Source organism: Balaenoptera ricei, chromosome X (assembly GCF_028023285.1).
Source record: "Balaenoptera ricei isolate mBalRic1 chromosome X, mBalRic1.hap2, whole genome shotgun sequence".
Classification (NCBI taxonomy): Eukaryota; Metazoa; Chordata; class Mammalia; order Artiodactyla; family Balaenopteridae; genus Balaenoptera; species Balaenoptera ricei.
Window position 1 is genome coordinate 1,009,231 of NC_082660.1, and position 22,012 is coordinate 1,031,242.

The following is a 22,012-nucleotide window of genomic DNA, read 5'->3' on the forward strand; positions in this document are numbered from 1 at the left end:
TCTCGAGATCCGGGACTTAATCACATCTGTAAAGTCCCTTTTGTCAGAAGGCAACATTTTTATAGGGTCCAGGTATTAGGATGTGGACCTCTTTGGGGACATTATTTTGTCCACCGCACGGAGATCAGAACCTGGAGGTCCTTGGGGACATTACTCTGTCCACCACACGGAGCCCAAGGAGGGGAGCTTGGTTGAGCGGCCGTGATGGGCGAGCTCAGAGCCGCCCTCACTCCTCCGAATTCGCACCTGGCCCACTGGGCTCTGTGCCCCCTCCCCATGCCTGCCCTGTGCATTCCTCCCGTCTGACTTGGATCCTAAGTCAAAACCAGCTGAGTGGGCTTCCTTGGTGGCGCAGTGGTTAAGAATCTGCCTGCCAATGCAGGGGACACGGGTTCGAGCCCTGGTCCGGGAAGATCCCACATGCTGCGGAGCAACTAAGCCCGTGTGCCACAACTACTGAGCCTGCGCTCTAGAGCCCACAAGCCACAACTACTGAGCCCACGTGCCACAACTACTGAAGCCCGCGGTCCTAGAGCCTGTGCTCCACAACAAGAGAAGCCACTGCAATGAGAAGCCCGCGCACCGCAATGAAGAGTAGCCCCCGCTCACCACAAGTAGAGAAAGCCCGCGCGCAGCAACAAAGACCCAGTGCAGCCAAAAATAAATAAATAAAATAAATAAATTTAAAAAAAAAAAAGAAAAGAAATAAGAAAAAAAAAACAAAAAAAATACCAGCTGAGGTACATGCTTTATCATAAACCAGCAAAGTGTTTGTTTTCAATTCCAGTCTTTGCCTGAGTCCTGTGAGCAGTTTTAGCAAATTATCAACCCTGAGGAGGCGGGTCATGGGAAGCCCTGATTTACAGCCAGTCGGTCAGAAGTCCGGGCAGCCCCGGACTCCCAACTGGGGGTCTGAAGGGAGTGGGGTCTGGAGTCTTGGGGAGCCGGTTGTAGGTGTTGGAAAATGGCCCGGAAGACCGCGCACACCCGCATGAAAAACACAGCAGATGAGCATTTTACTGCTCGGAAGTCACATCTCAAGAGACATGAGTTATTTATGTCTGTGAGCCTGTTTCTGCTTCGTATATAAACTCATTTAGTTTTTAGATTCCAAAGTGGTGATAAGCAAAGGAGAAAGGAAGCGGGGGAGGGGATAAATTAGGAGTTGGGGATTAAGAGAAACAAACTGCTATACATAAAATCGGTAAGCAACGATGATTTACTTTGTAACGCAGGGAACAACATTCAATGTCTTGGAATAATTTAGAGTGGAAAATAATCTGAAAAAAAAATATATATATATATATATAACTGAATCACTTTGTCGTACACCTGAAACCAACACAACATTGTAAACCAACTAGACTCCCATGTAAAATAAAAATTAAAAAAGAAACTAAGGTCATTCTAATGGAACAAAACGAGTTCTTGGACTGATGCCCCAGGCACTCAGCACGTAACGCCCCTGTGTAGTTCTGCGGCCCCGGCGGCGATCGGCTGCAGCGTCCCAGCCCATCCTCTCCCCGGGAAGGGCCCCTCCGGGCCCCGCTCGACGCTCGGGCTGAAGGCGCCTGCCCGTCTCTGCCACCCGGGAGGCCCGGCCTGGACCCTCCTGGTGGCTGTGTGGTTTGCACAATGGTGCCCCTGTGCTCACACGAGGGGTCAGCGACTGCAGAGACAGGCTTTCAGGAACTTGCAGGCCACAGCATTGCCCAACAGGATGTGTGAGGCTGGCGCAGCTGGGGTGGTGGGACTGGTCCCAGCGACACCAGCCGTCTCCCCGGCACCCTCTCCCCGTGGGAGGGCAGAGGGCGAGCACGTGCTTCCTGGGGACCCCTCTCGGGGCAGCTGTGCCTAAGTTGCATCCTTAAATAGACAGTTGAGGCACTCTGTCAGCAGAGACTGACCGGGCACAGATTCACGCACCGGGCTCTGTCCTAGGATCACGGGGTACCACAAGGGCACTGGGAGGGGGAGACAGGAGAAAACTCCCGCCCCGATGGAGCTCTCCTCCTGCTGAGGCAGCCGACCATTGGACAGCAGAGAAGGACGTGGACGGCGTGTGAGTGACGTGTTCCGGGGGCAGAGGGGAGACGGGGCCGTGTGTGGCTTTGGAGGGGCTGCCAGGGAAGGATCCTGGGAAATGTGGTATCCGAGGAGAGCCATGGACTGATGGGGACCTCCGAAGCATGTCCCAGGGATGATCTCGCTTTGGCATGAACCCTGCCACGGGGTTCTAAGAGAAGGACTTCAGGGTCACCACACACCTGCCTCTCTCACGCATGGTTCGGCTGTCATCCCTGATTCCATAATGCCTTCACACAAATTCCTCAGGTCTGTCTTCACAAAATCCCGGGCATTGCCGATGCAACTTTTTACAATTAGCCTTTTTGCCCCAGGGACCAAAGGTCCACACGTGGCCCATGGATGCATTTGGTTCACGCATCTCAAAGCTCTTTGATCTGTAATGGTTTTCACTTCCCACCCTGGAAGTTGTCTTCTTATGCCATGTATTTGAGCAGGCAACCGGCTCACTGGTCCAGGATGTGGCGGATTGCTTGAGCTTGTTCTGTAACCGTGGCATTTATCCTGAGAACTCTGATTTGTGGAAGAAGCTGGTTTCCCTAGAGTTGGATGGGTGGTTATTTCCAAGCTACGTCTACTGGTGGTGATTCTCCTTGTTCCCTGAGCATTTATGTTTCGGGGAGCAGTCAGGGGTCTGCAGACCCGCTGTGGGGTGATGTTTTCTCTCCTACCTCTTGTGTACTTTGCCTGTATCCTCCATAGGGCTGGACGCACGATGCCCAGAGCCGCTCCCAGCCAGTGAAGTCTCATCTACAGCCTTGCGGGTAGGTCGGCTCTGCTCAGAGTGACTTTGAAACTGTAGCAGTCAGTGTTCTCCAGAGAAACGAGACCAATAGGATGAAGATTTATATTAGATAGATGATAGATAGATAGATATCATAGATATGATAGATAGATAGATATCATAGATAGATATGATAGAAAGATAGAGAAATAGATATGATAGATGATAGATATGATAGAAAAATAGATGATAGATAGATATGTAGAAATAGATGATAGATATGATTTGTAGATAGATAATAAATAGATGATTGATAAATAGATATAGAGATGATTGGTACATGGATAGAGATGAGATATAGGCTATAGATATAGACATACACATAAACATAGATATGGAGATCTATATGGATACACAGAGGGAGAGAGATATTCATATATATGTGTGTATACGTATATATAGATAGAGAGAGAGAGAGAGAGAGAGAGAGGAGTAGTTTATACAGCTGGCCCTCTGTATCCACAGATGCAGAACCCAAGGATATGGAGGGCCAACAGTATACGTATGGAGATATATATATGGATATATATCTATATATAGAAAGAGATATGAATGTGCATATCTATATGGAGATATATATTTGAAGAAAGATAAATACATATATATGGCGATAGATATATATATAAATGCAAAGAGACTGATTTCAAGGAATTGGCTCACAGGCTTATGGGGCTGGTGACTCTGAAATCTGCAGGGCAGGGGGCTGAGCTGGAATTTCAGACAGGAGCTGACGCTGCCATCATGAGTCAGAATTCCTTCTTCTCTGGGAAACCTCGGTGTTTGCTGTTAAGACCGTCACCTGATTAGACGAGGCCCACCGACATATGGAGCACCTTCTCTTTACTCCAAGTCAGCTGGTGGTGGACTTGAGTCACACCTAGCAAACACCTTCCCAGCCACCCCCAGGTAAGTGTTTGAATGAGTGGGGCTGTCACCTGGACATCCGGACACACGAACTGACCACCACAGGAATATTTACGGCAGGTGGACACTGTGACGTGTCCTCACATGGGGCCGTCCAGGCTCTGGTGGGTCCCTGTGCTCTTCCTGGGGACTGCCCGCCAGGAAGATGGACACCTGCCCCCAATGACTGTACCCCCAGCACCTGTCCAATACATCACCCCCTCACTCCCGGTGCCCCAGATCCCATCCTATGGGCCATGCCTTCAGGTCAAGACCTGTCATCAGAAAGGAAGTGCCACCCAGAAGCCTGAGAGACTAGACTGCCGTCCCCAGTGACCAGACGTCCGTCTGCCCATCCGAGGGCGAGGGTAGAGGAGGGAGTATCTGTGCAGTGGCGGTGTAGTGACAGCATGAGGGCACACACAGGGTTGAGAGGGGACAAAGGAACTCGAAATTCCCTTCCGCTTTGAAATTTTGCCCTAGAGTGGTCCAGATGGGGAAAAAAAATTCTACGAACGGAAAAAAAAAAATTTCTGGTAACAGCTATCCAACAGCAAACAGTGGGTACAGGGCCATGCAGAGACCATGCTGAACTAGAGACATTTTATTTTTAGGATTCTCACTTTCTATTCCACTTTTCTTCTCCATTCTTTCTTAACATCTTGACTTCCTGCATTTATGAGCAGATCCGATATCAGTCATGACCACTTTAGTATGAATTTGCAAAACGCCTCCCAGACAGGCGCATTTTATTCTAAGGCGTATTGACGTTTTCCTTCCCCGCTAAAGGAATTTAAACTCAGGGGGAGGAGGGGCTGGACATATTTTTTGTTGTTTTTCAGGAGATGTTTTCAGTGGCCCCGAAATAACACCATGAGAAAGACTTGGTGAAGTCGTCATCCAGAAGATCAGGAACCCTCACATCCTTCTCTCTCTCTGATTGACTGGTCTCTGCAAAGCCCCCTCTCCGGGTCATTCACATGAAGCCCCCTGATTGTCAAGGGCTCCTGGGAGACTGGTCCAGCTCTGCCCTCTTATGGGGACTTCAAGCCAGAAATCATTTTCACCAAAGCCACACAAACTTAGTCAAGGTGAAGATCCTGGGGCCATGTGAGCAGTGTGCTGCTGGGAGCACCCAGATATTCAACTTATTTAAAACAGAGAATACCTGTCCATCCAGGCAAACAGGCAGACCTTGGGGATGCTGTGGGTTTGCTTCCAGACCATCGCAATAAATCGAGTAGCTCCGTAAAGTGAGTCACATGCATCTTTTGGTTTCCCAGGATTCCCCTGTATGTACACACCACATCTTCTTAAACCAATCGTCTGGTGATGATGCCGCCTTTTATTTTATTTTTTAAATTTTATTGGCCATACTGCATGGCATGTGGGATCTTCCCCAAGCAGAGATCAAACCCATGCCCCCTGCACTGGACTGTCAGGGAAGTCTTTTTTTTTTTTTTTTTTTTTTTTTTGGCAATGATGCTGTATTTTTAATCACAGGGCAGCCTTCCCTGTGGGCTGCAATGCCCAAGGCCCACCTCCCCTCTGTCCATCCTGACCCTCCTCCTGCTTCACCCGGGCTGGGGGCCACGGCAGGGGCCGTGGGATGTGCCACTGGGGACGGCGGGGACTGAGCCCCAGTCATGGTTGCCATGGTTGTCTTTGCAGCGCATGCTCCTCGGGGCTTCTTCACCTTGGCAACGGGGGCCCTACCCCCACCTGCTTCTGGGGAGACGTACCCATCACACACCTGGGCTGAGATGTCCATCAGCATCCAGCTCACACGCCCACGTGGCTCGTGTGCACTCACGTGGTCGACAAAGTCGTGTGAAGGTGTAACAGGGAGGAGCCAATTCTGACTCCACGTTGGATCTGTTTCTTTCACTTTAACCTTTGCTTCCGGCTGCTTTTGTTCAAGAAAAGGATACTATCTATACACAATGGCCTGCCTCGGGGGACCCTGCCCCTCTGCCTGAGGGTTAAAACAAAGTGTCTTTGTTCAGGGAAGCATCCGGACCCCGCCCACCTGCGGAGGGCTGCAAGAAAGAAGAAATTAACACATCCCCTCCCCGAGGCTGGCCATTCCAGGGGATATTTGCAAAACTTATGGCCTTTTTACTTTACTTCCTCACCTCCTGCCCCTCTCTGTGCGATAAAAGAAACTGGCATCCAAAGCCCCCAACAGATGGTTTTTCAGAGACACTCATCTGCCGTCTTCTCCAAAGCCTAATAAGTCGTATCCCTTGCCTCAGCACCTTGTTTTCAGGCAGAGCGAGCTTGGACTCGGTAAGACCTCGTAGCTGAGGGTGAGCTCTCAGCCCCGCTGGGGGGAAAGGGTTCTCCCAGGAAAAACTAAAGCTGAGCAAGTGCTGGGGCTCGTGGAGGCCGGAGAGGGGATTCCGGGTATCTTCACGTGCACGGGCAGGGCGAGGGGTCTCCAGACTCTGCCAGGGAACAGGGAGCCGGGGGAGTGATGGCTGGGTGGGGGGGAAATGGGGACCTTTGGAAGAGAGTCTGAGTCTGGGTGTACAGGCAGGAGGGCCGGGGTTGGGGGGAGGCATGGGCAGTGTCCTGGGGTGGCAGCAGCAAATGACCGCAGACCGGGGGGCTGAAAACCACGGGCATCCACCCTCCCCAATCCTGGGGACCAGACGTCTGAGGTCAAGGTGTGCCAGGGCCGCGCTCCCTCCGGAGGCTCCAGGGGAGGGTCCTTCCCGCCTCTTCCAGCTTCTGGGGGCTCCAGGTGTCCCTGGGCTTGTGGCCGCATCCCTCCCGTCTCTGCCTCTGTCTTCACGGGGCTTCTCCTCTGTGTCTGGGTCTCTCCTCTTCTGTGTCTTAGAAGGACCCTGTCACTGGATGTAGGGCCACCCTCCTCCAGGGGGACCTCATCTCAGACCCTTCCCTTCATCACCTCTGCAGAGTCCCTGTTTCCAAATTAAGTCACATTCTGAGGTTCTGGGGGGTCAGGAGGTGGACATACCGCTTTGGAAGGAACACAGTTCCACCCACACGCCCCTCTAAAGAGGCTCCTTCCCTACTGTGTGCACCCCTTACGCCCAGCCCTGCCCTGAAGTGCCCCCAACCTGCACCCACAGCCCCACCTCCATCCACTTCCCCCAACTGTCCGCAAACGTTCGCTCCTGTGAAAACCAGACACTTCAGGCTCCGCAGGCTACGCGCATCTGTCAACCAGATCCGGTCTCTCTCTTTTTTTTTTTAACAACCCTTTAAAAATGTAACAGTTTATTCTTAGCTCACAGGCCCTCCGAACACAGGCAGCGTTTGGCGGGTAACCCCAGTGCATGCCCTCTGAGGTGAAGGCCGGGTAAATGAGGTTTGTAAGGACAGACACAAATTAAAATTAAGGAAAATAATTTTATTTATTTTTAAAACTAATTTTTATTGGAGTAGAGTTGCTTTACATTGTTGTGTGAGTTTCTGCTGTACAGCAAAGTGAGTCAGTTATTCGTATCCATCTGTCCCTTCTCTTTTGGATGTCCTTCCCGTTTGGGTCACCGCAGAGCACTGACTAGAGTTCCCTGTGCGCTACAGCACGTTCTCCTTAGTCACCTACTTTATACATAGTAGTGTGTACATGTCCGTCCCACCCACCCCGCGCCCCCTCGGTAACCATACGTTTGTTCTCTACATCTTGTGACTCTGTTTTTACTCTGCAAATAAGTTCATCTGTACCACTTTTCTCGATTCCACATAGAAGTGATATTATACGATATTTGTTTTTCTTTATTTAGAGACAGACACACACCACAGACAGTGTGGGCCATCTCAGAAGGTGAGAGGCCAAGAAAGATAATTTAAACTCTCTCTCCTGCCACATTAGGGCAAGTACCACCTCGCTCCAAGTTGCAAACGTACCTGCTGGCACAAAGCTGGGAGCCGTGTGTTGTTTCCTCCGGAGAGAGGCAACTGGTTAACGTAGATGGGGCCCTGATAAACCGGGGGGTTTAGTTCAAACTCTGCGCAGCCCACGGGGCTGTCAAGACCTGTTGGTTCAGGAAATAGAGATTGTTTATCCCGAGAACGAGGCTGGGGCTGGTCGTCCCCTCCGGGCTGTGCGAGAGGGCGGGACTCTTCCCATCCCTGCCAGGTCTCAGCCCGTGATGGGCGTCCCTTCCTGGTTTTGGGCTCCTTCAGTGATAAAACCTGTTCTTCCCCTCCTGTCACTGTGGGAAGGTTTTCTGGGTTCGCAGGAGACTTGGGGTTAATTATATTTCCCCAACAGCGTGAGGCTGAGAATCTGCTCACTATGGCATCACGCTACGTGGATCCCCCGATGTCATAAATGACCTCCACCCCGTTCTGGGGACCCCTCTGCACATCCCCACAGGCACTGAGTGACTGGGCCGTACCCGCCCTGCAGGGTCTTTGGGTGTCTGCCGTACCTGCCCAGAGAGCAATGCTTTCTTTCTTGCGCTGAGTGCAGACTCGCAACTCCGGGCAACAGTCCCCAGGTGCGCACGGGGGATATGCTGGCACGGCTGTGTGACTTTGGGCAGCCTGCTTGCCCTCTCTGTGCCGCGTCTGTGAAATGGGATTGAGGACAGTGCTTGCTCCACTGGGTTGTGGGAATTCCAGGGAGCCCCACAAAGTCCCTGAACAGACCCCCGAGGCTTGGGGAGGGGAGGGGCGGAAGGGGAGGAGATTGTGCAGAGAGTTTTGTCTGTACTGGGTTTGGAGGGGCCAGGATGGGGTGGGGAGGGAACAGCCCGGAATAAAACCAGGATTTTCCTGACTTTCTCAGAGACCTGAGGATGCACTTTCCTGCCTCACCCCAGCACACTGATTCCTCGTCAGGGCTACACCGGGGACCCCAGTGCTCTGGGGGCTGATGCCTCCCTGGGATGGAGAAGCTGAGGTGTGCAGGAAGACCACCCACTGGAGGAGGGGCCCAGGAGTCTCCGGGACCAGACATCACCCCCCCCCCCCACAGGGACGCAGGGGTCCAGCCCTATAAGACAAGACCTGCCGGGGCATCTCACATGGGGGGAGGGGGTCCAGGACCAGGGACCCGTGACCACCCACCTGGACTCAGGGAGCAAATCCAGAAGCCCCTTCCCCACCCCGCCAGCTCAAATCCTCAAGTCCAGCCCGGCCGCCCAGACCAGACAGACGGACCCTCCTCTGTCACCAGCACAGTCACTGCCCACAAACCACAAAACACCAGATGGTTGTAAAACCCCCTAAGGAAGGAACACGGCTGAGTTCATTAATAAAGGGCCCCATTTCTTGCTGAAACAGAAAAAGAAATGCGTAGATGGGTTGGGGGTGCAGGAAGGAGGGCAAGGAAAGTGGGGATGAGGGTAGTCCGGAGCCCAACCCTCCCCATGGCAACTGCAACTTCTCTGTTTTATATGCAGGGAAAAAAAAAATTGCAAAGTGTGTTCTGGGGCTTTGGAAGCCCTGGTTCAGACAGGGAACCGGTTCTGTGTGGCTACACTACATGCCGGCTACGAACAATGCATCAGTATCAACGTATCCATGGTAACAGATGCACCACCCAACGCAGGATATTCCATAATAGGATAACAGGGGAAACTGGGAGAGGGCGGGGAAGGTCCACGGGAACTCCATGCCTTCCGCTGAGGTCTCTGAAAAGCGAAAACTGCTGAAAACATTGTCCGTTAGTAATGATGATAATAATAATATTAAAGTCCCAGGAGGGAGAGGCTAGGGGAACAGCAGAAAAATAAAATATCTCCACAGCGTATTAGGGCCTTTGGAAGGGAAACCGTGTCGGCAGACTCTGTCTTTTAGGTGATGAAACACAGAAGGAACACAGAATAGTGACAGTTGAGGAAATGTCATTTGCAGACGGACCGCAGTACAAACTGAGTCACTGCCAACTTGCACTATTTCCGGCGGTGTCCGTCTCTTTCTCAGTGGAGTCCCCAGTGGGCAGTGGTTGACCTGCAGGAGCTGAGGGTCCCGGGGAGGCCCCCCCCCCTCGCATTGAGACACAGGGGACAGCCCCCCGGCCGTGGGTAAAGCCTGCTGCCTCTGGGGTCCACGCCAGGGACCCCGGTCCAGCGTGGGCGGCCGGGTCAGAGGGGGAAACGGGACATGGACTTGTTGACTCACTCACTGACCCACACGCCATCCTGCAGGGGGAGGGCCTGTCTCACCCCCAGGGTGTCCTCGAGGCGTCCCACCCCTGAGCTTTCAGGGCTATGCAGCCCTCAGGGTCCCTGAGACCAGCCAGCCCGTGGGGTTAGTACTCTGCGTGGTGACACTGCGCACAGGGTCCTTCCCACCCCGCATCACCCTGTGCCGTCCTAAAAGTTCAGGGCAGCTGGGGACCCCATTGCTGAGGCCGGCACAAACATCTACCAGGTCTGGGATCTCCTTCTCTAATCCCGGGGGGCGGGGGTGAGCGAGGAGGGGGCAGTCACATCCCTCCTAATTCAACATCTCCTAGGTAACAACTCTAAGGTCTTCTGGAAAATCTGCCGGATGGAGGGATGATTCGGGCATCCTTCATGCAGCCTCGTGAGGTTTAGCAAGTGGACAAACCCGTGTCACAAGCACGATGTGGAACGCTTCCCTCCGGATTCCCTGTCCCTCCGTCAGCCAGGGGACACCCCAGCCCCTGTAGATGAGACGCACCATCTCCCAAGTTTCCTAGAGAGGGAAGCCCACGGTATGGATTCTGCTGTCTGGCTTTCTTTTAGCTCAGCGTGTTTTTGAGGTTGGTCCACGTCCTTGAGTATACGGGTAGCTCGGTGCTCTTCATGGATGAGTCACTCCACCCCTGCGCATGGCTATGTCACAGTTGCTAGGTGCATTTTCCCATTGATGGGCGTTTTGGTCATTCCCAGTTTGGGGCGACAAAAAAATCAAGCTGCTGTATGACATTCGGGTACAAGTCTTTCTGTGGAAGGAAATCTTCCTTTATTTGGGGTAAATACCTGAGTGTGAAATTCCCGAGCCTCATAGGAATTGTATGTCTGACTTTATAAGGTCTAAGAACTGCCTGCTTTTTGTTGTGTCCTCCCCAAAATTTATATGCTGAAGCTCTGACCCCCAATGGGATGGTGTTAGGAGGTGAGGTTTTTGGGAGGTGATTAATTAGGGTTAGATGAGGTCATGAGGGTGGAGCCCCCATGATGAGATTAGTGTCCTTAGAAGAAGATGCACCAGAGCCCCTCTCTCCACCACGTGAGGTCACAGTGAGAAGGTGCCTGTCTGAAGGACAAGAGGAGGGTTTTCCCCAGAAAATCAGCCATGCCAGCGCCCGGATCTTAGACATTCAGCCCCAGAACTGTGGGAAATAAGCGTCTAAGTGGTTTAAACCACTTGACTAATGGTATTTGCTATGGCAGCTCGAGCAGATTAATGCCAGAATGTTCTCCAAGGCAGCTGCACTATTTTAGATCCCCACAAACAGCGCTTGAGGGTTCCGGGTCGTCAGTGTCCTTACCAGCTCTTGTTACGATCTTTTTCATAACCTTCCCGCTGCTTGTTTCTATATATTTATGAGCTTTGATAGAATGCCTACCCTTAGATATCAAAACGTCTGCGTGCCTAAAATAGTGATTCCAAAAAGCAGCTTTATTTATTTACTTATTTAGGCCGCACCGCATGGCCTGCAGGATCTTAGTTCCCCGACCAGGGATGGAACCCGCGCCCCCTGCAGTGGAAGCACAGAGTTCTAACCACTGGACCGCCAGGGAAGTCCCTGTCAGTAGCTTTTAGCTGAAAAGAAAGAATGATTTCTCTGCTCAGTGATACCGTCTTATGGGCTCTTCCATCCCTGGGAATTTGGTTACAACTTTGCTGGTTTAATTTATAACAATAACCTTTTTGAACCCTATACCGTACCTGTGTGTGAAGTTAAATTTTCATAACAGCCTAAACATCCCCTGCCCCGCAAAATCGTCTTGCCGTATATTCAGTGTGTTCATCAAGTGCATCTAAAACCTATAGCAGATGGGACCCCGTAACGAACGTCGTTCAAGCTCTCTGATGAAGGTGCAGATTTGACAAGAGTTCTTGTGACCCCCCCAAAGAGGTTTTGTTTTCTTATCTTGTCACTGAGGATGAATAGACATACAGTGAATTACACATGATTATAATGTGAAATGCGGTCAGTTTTGACTTCGGTAGACACCTGTGAAACCATCACCACAGCCCCTATGGTGAACATCTGCATCACCGCATCAATTTCTGGGTGCCCCTTTGTAGCCCACGCACACTTCCCTACCGCCTACCCCATCGCCAGGCCACCTGAACATTGTTAAAGTAGCACTTCATCGATCAAAAGTTATAGGTTCCACATCTACACTTGTCAGAACAAAAACTTTTTTTTTTTTTTTTGGCAGTTATTTGAGTCATTTTCTCTTGTGTCACAAGTTGTGTAATTAATCATGAAGATAGTGAGGGTTTCTGTCTTCAGAATGACTGGAAAGTCTGCTGATCACGTGGTCCCCACCTCAGCAGGACCGTCTCAGAGCATCTTTATGTGGCCATCACCACGAAGCCCCGTTCCTACTTACCCCACCTCGTTCCTGCCTTACTTGTCTTGGTTAAGCATCACCACCTTACGTGACAATTTTCTCCATTTTTATCATCCTTCACGTGCGAATGTAAACTCAATAAGAGCAAGAAATTTGTCCTCCTCTTATTTTTTCCTTTATCCCCAACACCTTGGACAACACCAGCTATGGCGCAGATCTGCAATCCATCTGTGGAATTTATAAATTAAAACGCTGACTGATGCATCCCTTCCTGCCCAGCCTGGTTCCTGACCTCTTGGTCACCATCTGGGTGGAGGTCTTACTCCCTAACTCCCAGGGGTCTGGAGGGAGAGATTGCCATATCGAATCCAGGTCAAAGCAAAAGAGAGACCCCTTAGCACTTCCTAGAAAATCGGGGGCCCTGGAAGCCTCCCGTTCAGTTCTGGGTGTAGAGAAAAGGGAACCCTCCTACACTGTTGGTGGGAATGTAAATTGGTGCAGCCACTATGGAGAACAGGATGGAGGCTCCTCTAAAAACTAAAAATAGAGCTACTATGTGATCCAGCAATCCCACTCCTGGGCTTAGATCTGGAGAAAACCAGAATTCAAAAAGATACATGCACCCCTATGTTCATAGCAGCACTATTTACAACAGCCAGGTCATGGAAACAACTTAAATGTCCACTGACAGATGAATGGATAAAGAAGATGTGGTACATGTATACAATGGAATATTTCTCAGCCATAAAATGGAATGAAATAATGCCATTTGCAGCAACATGGATGGACCTAGAGATTATCATACTCAGTGAAGTCAGATAGAGAAAGACAAATACCGTATGATATCACTTATATGTGGAATCTAATTTTAAAAAGGGATACAAATGAACTTATTTACAAAATAGAAATAGACTCACAGATTTTGAAAACAAACTTATTAGGAGCTTGGGATTAACATATACACACTACTATATATAAAATACATAAGCAACAGATCAACTATGCTCCAATAAAAATTAACGTTTAAAAAAGGGGAAAAATAGATAAACAACAAGGACAACAACTAGAGAAAGCCCTCGCACAGAAACGGAGACCCAACACAGCCAAAAATAAATAAATAAAGTAAAAAAAAAAAAAAAACGAACAATTTCTAGAGAGGGGAGAAGACAAAGGAAGAGGGGTTTTGGCTTTGAGGAGCTGCCAACTGTGGGGAGGTAAATATTGGGGAAATTTATGGAAGATGAGGGTTGTTTTAGTGAGGTTTGTTCCTTAGATTCGTGCCTCTCTGGGGTGGTAAGAGTGTAGCACCAGCTCATTCTGCCTTTCCTGGTATGAGAGTTTCAAAGAGGGGACACTTTCCCAAAGAGAAATTTATGCCCTGTTTTTAGGCAAAGGGTGGGAGGCCAGAGAGGGTTTTTTCTGGTTTTGTTGTTGTTGTTTGTTTTGTTTTGTTTCGATCTGCTCTTTCTCAGTTGCCTGCAGCTCCAAATAATCCTTATGCCAAAGTGGCCTCTTTCAGGGTGATGTATTCTGATCCCCTACAGAATCAAGGGTTCTCAGTAATCTGATTTAACAGGGTGCTTTGCCCAGACTGGGTTCCGCAGGCCGAGGAAGAGAGCTAGTCTCAAAGAGGGCAAGGTGAGGCCTGAGCAAAGTTTGATCAAGGAAGGGGGGTCCTTTGCAAACATTTCCTCCCATTCCCTAGGTTATCTTTTGGTTCTGTCGATGGTTTCCTTTGCTGTGGCAAAGCTTTTAAGTTTAGTTAGGTCCCATTTGTTTATTTTTGCTTTTGTTTCACAGTGACAGTGGCTGTTTGGAGATGTGGGGGAATGTTCCTCAAAAAACTAAAACTAGAACTACCACATGACCCAGCAATCCCACTCCTGGGCATGTTTCTGGAAATATGGAATTGGAAAAGATGCATGCACCCCTATTTTCATAGCGTCACTATTCACAATAGCCAAGACATGGAAGCCACCTAAGTGTCTGTAGACAGATGAATGGATAAAGAAGATGTGGTACATAATATACAATGGGATATTACTCAGCCATAAAAAAGAACAAAATAATGCCATTTGCAGCAACGTGGGTGGACCCAGTGATGATTATACTAAGTGAAATAAGTCAGACAAAGACAAATACCATACGATATCACTTATATGTGGGATCTAAAAAATAAAACAAACTAGTGAATATAACAAAAAAGAAGCAGACTCACGAATACAGAGAACAAACTAGTGGTTTCCGGGGGGGGGCAAGATAGGGGTAGGGGATTAAGAGGTACAAACTATATGTATAAAATAAGCTACAAGGATATATTGTACAGCACAGGGAATAGAGCCAGTATTTTATAATCACTATAAATGCACTATGCCTTTAAAATTGTGAATCATGATGTTGTACACCTGAAACATACAATATTGTACATCAACTGTACCTCAATAAAAAGGAGGGGGGTACTCGTCAGGGACCCTCACCTCCTGGAACTGTCGCGGGATTGACCTGGGTCCCCAGGAGCCCGCAGCCCAGGTTGTGCGTTTATTCTCGGTGGTACGCCTTGCAGGTCACAGAAGACGACACCTACTTCTGCACATTATACAACATTATACAACGCCGGGCTGCACGGGGGCGCCGCGCTGACTGTCAATGCCGCCTCTGACGGACAGGTGTTCCAGGACGTCCTGCCCTTTCATAACCCAGGTGACGTCGCCCCCTGCGGTCCCCTGACATTTCCTATGGTGACACGCATCCGTGTCGCCGGCGGGGCGCTGGGGCCGGTGGGGACGACCGTGAGGACTGGGGTGTCTGTCTTCCCAGGCAAGGAAGGTTCCAGAGCCGAGAACGTCTCCTGTGTCATCTACAACGTCCGTTTCACGAACCGCAGCTGGACGCCGGGCCCGGCCGCCCCTGCAGACGTGCGCTGTCACCTCTACAGGGGGGCCTCCCCGGAAACGGCGCGCCTGGGGGCCCGAGACCTCGCTGGGGTCGTCACGTTAAATGCTGCCCCATAGTCCAGAAATGTTGCCTCAAGGACCCGGGGGGGCACCGGTCTAAAATGTCCAAACATCCAGGAAGGAAACACCCGTCTCCTTCACCTGGCTGGTGGCTCTAGGTTCTAAAATCCTCCTCTGGTCTGAAAGTGTCAGGAAATTAGCAATTTTATCTTTTTTTTTTTTTTTTTTAACATTGGAGTAGAGTTGATTTACAACGTTGTGTTAGTTTCAGGTGTACAGCAAAAGTGATTCAGTTACATGTACACACATATGTATATTCTTTTCAGATTCTTTTCCATTATGGGTTCTTATAGGATATTGAGTAGAGTTCCCTGTGCTATACAGTAGGTCCTTGTTTATCTATTGTATATGTAGAAGTGTGTATCTGTTAATCCCAAACTCCTAACTTATCCCTCCTCCCTTTCCCCTTTGGTAACCCTAAGTCTGTTTTCTATGTCTGTGAGTCTGTTTCTGCTTTGTAAATAAGTTCATTTGTATTATTTTTTCAATTCCACATGTAAGTGATATCATATACTGTTTATCTTTCTCTGACTTACTTCACTTAGTATGACCATCTCTAGGTCCATCCTTGCTGCAAATGGCATTATTTCATTCTTTTTTATGGCTGAGTAATATTCCATTGTATATGCACCACAACTTCTTTATCCACTCCGCTGTCAAAGGACATTTAGGCTGTTTCCATGTCTTGGCTGTTGTGAATAGTGCTACAGTGAACATTGGGGTGTAAGTATCTTTTCCAGTTAGTGTTTTTGTTTTTTTCAGATAAATACCAGAGCGGGATTGCTGGATCATATGGTAGCTCTATTTTTAGTATTTTTGAGAAACCTCCATCCTGTTCTCCATAGATGCTGCACCAATTCACATTCCCACCAACAGTGCAGGAGGGTTCCCTTTTCTCAACGCCCTCTCCAGTGTCTATTATGTATAGACTTTTTGATGATGGAGCAGTTTTATCCTCAGACTGTGAATGGGATGGGTTTTAGCCACTTCGCTCTATAAAAGGGTGACATTCCTCCCCATCTTTGCAATCTCTTTGGTTGCCTTCTGGTTTCACACTGAGTCAATGATAAAACTGTCTCCTTTTCAGAAGGGTTTTCTGGGTTGGAGGGATATATTGTTTTTTTTTAAATTTTATTTTGGTATATTTTACTCTACAGAATTTTTAATTAATTAATTAATTTATTTATTTTTGGCCGCGTTGGGTCTTCGTTGCTGCGCACGGGCTTTCTCTAGTTGCGGCGAGCGGGGGCTACTCTTTGTTGTGGTGCGCGGGCTTCTCATTGCGGTGGCTTCTCTTGTTGCAGAGCACGGGCTCTAGGCGCACGGGCTTCAGTAGTTGTAGCACGTGGGCTCAGTAGTTGTGGCGCACGGACTTTGTTGCTCCGCAGCACATGGGATCTTCCTGGACCAGGGCTCAAACCCGTGTCCCCTGCATTGGCAGGTGGCTTCTTAACCACTGCACCACCAGGGAAGCCCAAGATTTTGGGTTTGATGCGCCCCCCCCCCCCCAAGAGGATGCACACTCCTCCCACCGTTCCTTGATGTCCTTTTGGAAATTACAGGCATGGAAACATGTCCGAGTGTGGCTGGTACATCCTTGACTCGGCGGGGACACGTGTGGGATGCCATTTTGATGAACTAGGCAAACCCCAGAGAACAGACAGTTACTTCTTCCTGGTGAATGGAACCAGCAATGACACGGACATCCAGTTTTTGGACTTTCCTCTCTTTAAAGCCCCTGAAATGGGTAAGACAATTGCTCCCCTTGTATTCTTCTGCCCCTCTGTGAGCCGTCTGATGGACTGAATTTTCGTCTGAACCAAGGCTCTGTAGGACCAGGTAATGGGTCCCCGACTGGACTCAGCAAGATGCAGGACGTAGATTCGGGGTCTGGGAAATATGCAGAGAGGAAGGCAGGGTGTTAGAACTCTCCCTTGGGGTGCAATGCGTATGTTTGTGTCACGCATTAAATATGTCAAATACAATGGATTCTCATTATTTGTGGTAGTGATGTTCTGGAAATTCCCCCTGCAAACCCAGAATTAGCAAGTACTGATTCATCGCTCCAAGGGGAAATACAGGGTTAGTCTCTGGTCACAGCATTTTCATCAGCTTATCTAACGCCTGTATTTTCTCCATAAGGTACATCAAAGTCTTCCTGTGCTTAGGAATGCAAGGGAAGGAAAATCCTCTTCCTCTCACCTCTTAGGTTCCGCGATAGGGGCTTGCAAATTAAATTGGCAAATGATAACCATAAGAAAAAGATACAAATTTAATTTTAGGTTTTACATGCACTGTGTGTGTGTTGGGGGGGTCTATAGAAAAGAAATGACCCCCCTGCGTGAGAAGTGATTAGACTTAGGGACATATATACCATTTTAATAGAGAGTAATAAATTGTGCACACATGACTAAACAAAGGAAAGGGGTTTTGAACGTCTAGAGGGGGTAAATATATGTGGAAACTCATGGATGATATGATTATTTTAGTAAGGTTTGTGCAGATTCATCTGGGGGCTGATTTTCCATCGTTTTCATGGTCATAAAACTTCCCCGTGGAGCTTCTCATTTCTCAGAAGTTTCTGCTTTTTTCCCAGTTAAGGGAAGCCATGGAATGAGTTCTTTCTGCATCTGTTGATTCTCACTTGCCTTCAGGTCTAAATAACCCCCCTGCCAAAGTGTCCTATTTTGGGGTGTCATTGTGATCCCTTTCCGGAACACCAGCCAGCACTTGAGTGCTACACTTGGGGGCAATTTTAGACAGTGACAGTAGGAATGCAAAGCAAAACAGTACAAAATACACAGCCCTTGACAGACCCCAAAAAGGGCACCTGTTTGCAATGCTGCACCTCAGCTGAGAACACACACGTCCAGGTGACTCACATTTTTTGCCACATTTTGGCAAATAACTGCCAGAGGACCCAAGGTGTTGGTTTGGGTGTTTCAGGGAAGTTTTAGGGAGTACGCAAATTTGTGCAGATTTGGAATCTGTCAATAAACAAGATGTGCTAGGTAGCAAAGGCACCCTCTCCAGGCTGACCTGTGTCCACCAAACTTGAGGCAGGGAAGGGGCCTGGTGCCCAGGGAGGGGGGATTTTGTTCGTGGTGTGACCCGGGGGTCTTTGAGAACTGAGCACGGTAACTGGTACCTCTGCTCCCTTAGTCTTCCGGGGTCCCTCCAGTCGTGAGCTTGGGCGATTGCGCATCAGAATTTCATTTGCATTCCTGCACCAGAGGATGGGGCTTCTGGAAACCATACAGTAAGTCCCCTACATTACGAAACTTCAAGTTGCGAACTTTGAAAGATGCGAACGTGCGTTCGCGTGTCCAATCACATAAGTTAACTCACGCGTCTGGCGTGGTCTGTAAAAGTTGGGTACCTACGCTAACTTTGTTGGACTTAGGAGTGCGCTCATGGGACAGGACTCGTCTGTACGTAGGGGACTCGCTGTACTTCTGGGAGACACTTCATCTTCCACGGTGTCTGGTTCTGGATAAACCATCTGGTGGATTGGTCAGCATGTTTTCCTAAAGCTGGGCACTCCAGTACGACACCAAGTCAAGCTGTTTGGTTGGTCCGTGTAGATGCTGGATGCCTTTAGCTCCCCGGGGTTGCAGGGTGTCCCAGAGGAGGTGAGGGATGCGGTCGAAGCACGTTTTGCCCTGCCGGCATCTCTGCCTGGGGCTCCAGCAATTCTGCACCGTGGAAGGCAGAGGGCAGGGACCCAGCCAGGACAGTTGCGTGCGCCAGCCACGGAAGGGTCAGCCCGAGATGCACGCTCAGCTGACCGGAGGTCTTGCTTCCCAGGCCGCGGGCTTTCTTCTCTTTTATGCAAGAAAAATGAAATGGAACCAGTTACTATAAAGGTGTTTCGGGTAACTCTCATCCACTTGATTTCTGTGCGTTGCAGATGTAGAATCTGTTTCCCGTTTGCGTTTCTTCTCAGAAAAGTATAACCCGCCAGCAAACATCACGACTGAGTACCATGGATCGTATTACATTATCCAGTGGGATAATCCCGAGATTAGATTTAGCATGTCGAAGAACAGCGTCTTGTGTTATGAACTGGACATCCAGAGAAAGGTAAGAACCCCAAACCTTCATGAAGAGCCACGAACTTTCTCTCCTCCTTTTCTCCCGATTTGGAGTACAACCCTCACTCATGAGAAGGTAACTCTTTGCTCCACAAGTTTGTTCTGTGTTTCCCCCTTTACCGTCTCTTTGCCCCAAATATGCTGCTCATTCCTTTTTGATGACTTCACTTATCTTGTTTCTTTTGTCATTGAAAGACAGAAGACATTGTCGTACCTAGCAAACTGGTTTGCCTCGCCCAGGGTTGTAAAGATTGCGCTTTGTTTTTTTTTTATTCTGAGGGTTTTGCACTTTTAGCTCTTACCTTTAGGGTTTTCATCTGCATTTGCTTTCTTCAGAAAGCAAGTTCCCTCAGGGCAGGGGACCTGTCAAAAAAGGCAACGTTTATTCCTATCCGTATGGAGTGCACAAAAGAAGTCACTCTTCAATAGCTGAACTTAGGGACTTTTCTTCCTAAATGAATAGCAGAAAGGAAAGAAGGGAGAAGAGGCTTCAATGGGGGAAAAAAAAAAGGGTTTCTTTCAAACCCGGGTCCATGGCAGTGAAAGCACCACGTCCTAACCGCTGGCCCGCCAGGGAATTTCCTACAGATGGGGGTATCTTTAGGAAAGACAGATGGGTTTCTAGGAGAACAAATGGTGCGTGAGAAAGTCTGATAATGTTTGTTTATGCCGGTACGAGTGGTACTTTCTTCAAGGCCGTAAAGCTTCCCTGGAGACAGAATTTATGATGGTTTCACCTCTTTCCCGGGAGTGAAGTCTCCCCAGAGGGAATTTAAGGCATGCCTCACTCCCAGAAGTTTTTGCTTCCAGTTTGATAAGAGAAACTCCGAGAAGCCTTTTTTTCCCTGCATCTGTTGAATCCCAAATATCTTCCGCTTAAAATAATTTCATACCCATCCTGGGGTTCCGAGGGGGGTTCCCACATTTGCAGACAATGCTGAGAAGAGAGCCACTTACCATCTTTCCTTTGTTCTGTCTTTACAGGGCAGCCTCTCTAAGAGAGACCCCGTAAGTACCCCTTCCTTTCTCTGCAGCGTCCCTGCTTGGGTCATAGATGCCCAAAGCTGAGCCCTCAGCAGGCAGCAGGCTTAGCTCAGCCCCGGGTCCCACTGAGACCCTTTAGGGGTCACTGGGCTTTGTCTCCGATGGTGAAGCTGTGATTTCCCGAATGCCTCTGACTCAGCTCAAGGAGCCGGTTGTCACGCACCCCGAGGAGAGAGCAACGTCCTTCCTCCTCATGGAGCTCCTGACACCTTCTCAGTACACAGTGTAGTGACCTGGAAGCGTCCGCCTAAAAGTCATGTCCACCCAGAACCACAGAATGGGACTTTATTTGGAAGCAGGGTCTTTGCAGATGTGATGAAGTGAAGGATCTGTCCTCTGTGTAGAAAGAATCAGAACAACCCCAACCTCACTTCCCAAGGGCATGGGGACCCTGCCCGAGACGAGGGCACAGACGGACAGCTGTGAGACCCAGATGCAAGACGGCAAAGCCCCTTAGGGTCCCGCCACTGCCGGTTGGGGGTGGGGGGAATATGGTCCGAGGAGGCGGGTCCCATGTGTCCGCCCCGTGTCAGGATGTGCACACCCTCCGCCTTCTCCCTGTTCCCAGCCCGGCGTTTGTCACCGAAATCCATCACAAGATCCTCTTTTCTTTTAAAGGTTTTCCAAAGAGGAGGAGATAAAAATGAGTACCGAATGCCCGATTCTGCCGTGATGGGAGAGCACACCGTCCGCATGCGGGTGAAGCGCGTGTCCTGCAAAATCTGGAGTGAATGGCGCTCCACGCAGCATTTCGGTGAGTCTCGGGGGAACACCCGTGGCCGCCGATGCCCGGCCAGGAGGGAGGGAAGCAGGGGCCCTTCCTTGGAATCCTACCGCTCGACCCCCCTTTTTCTGTTTTTTTTTGGCAGTTTCTCTTTTATTTCAAATAGTTTCACCTTCATTAAGAGCTTACAAACGGTCGGGTATATGCATTATCTCATTTAATCTCCATTTTGCAAGGAGGTAACTGTAAGTGCAATTTGAATGTTTGCTCTATAAATTAAAAACTTGCACATTAATAATGGAACTGTTAAAAGATTATGTGTTCCTGGAAACCATTCTCCTATAGAATGGTAACAGTACAGAGGTTGGTTGGTAGGAAAGAATCTTCTGTAACTTAGAAGGACCCTGTCATTGGATGTAGGGCCACCCTCATCCAGGAGGACCTCATCACAGATCCTTCACTGTATCACGTCTGCAAAGACCCTCTTTCCAAACAAGGTCCCCTCCTCAGGGTATAGGATGGGGACACATCTTTACGGGGGTCCACTGAGCCAACTGCAGGGCCCCTCCCAGCAGAGGGGCCCCAGGGTGGGTCCCGCAAGCTCTCTGATTAAACACACCATCTGCAGCCTGTCCTGCGGCCCTGGGCCCCCTCCTGTGTTTCTGGGGTCACCCTATGGGGAGGGCCCCTCCCAGCTGCAACCACAAGGACACAAGCTGCTCTGGGTCACTCGTGCCTCAGTCTCCCTGGGGTGTCCCTGAGGCTCTGGCTGCCGGTCACCCCCCCACCCCAGGGATGTCACCCTTGCGGGGTCAGCCAGAGTGTCCCCACTTCTCTCCACACATGGGGGGCTCTGTCTGACCTCCAGAGTGCCTCCCTCCTTCAGG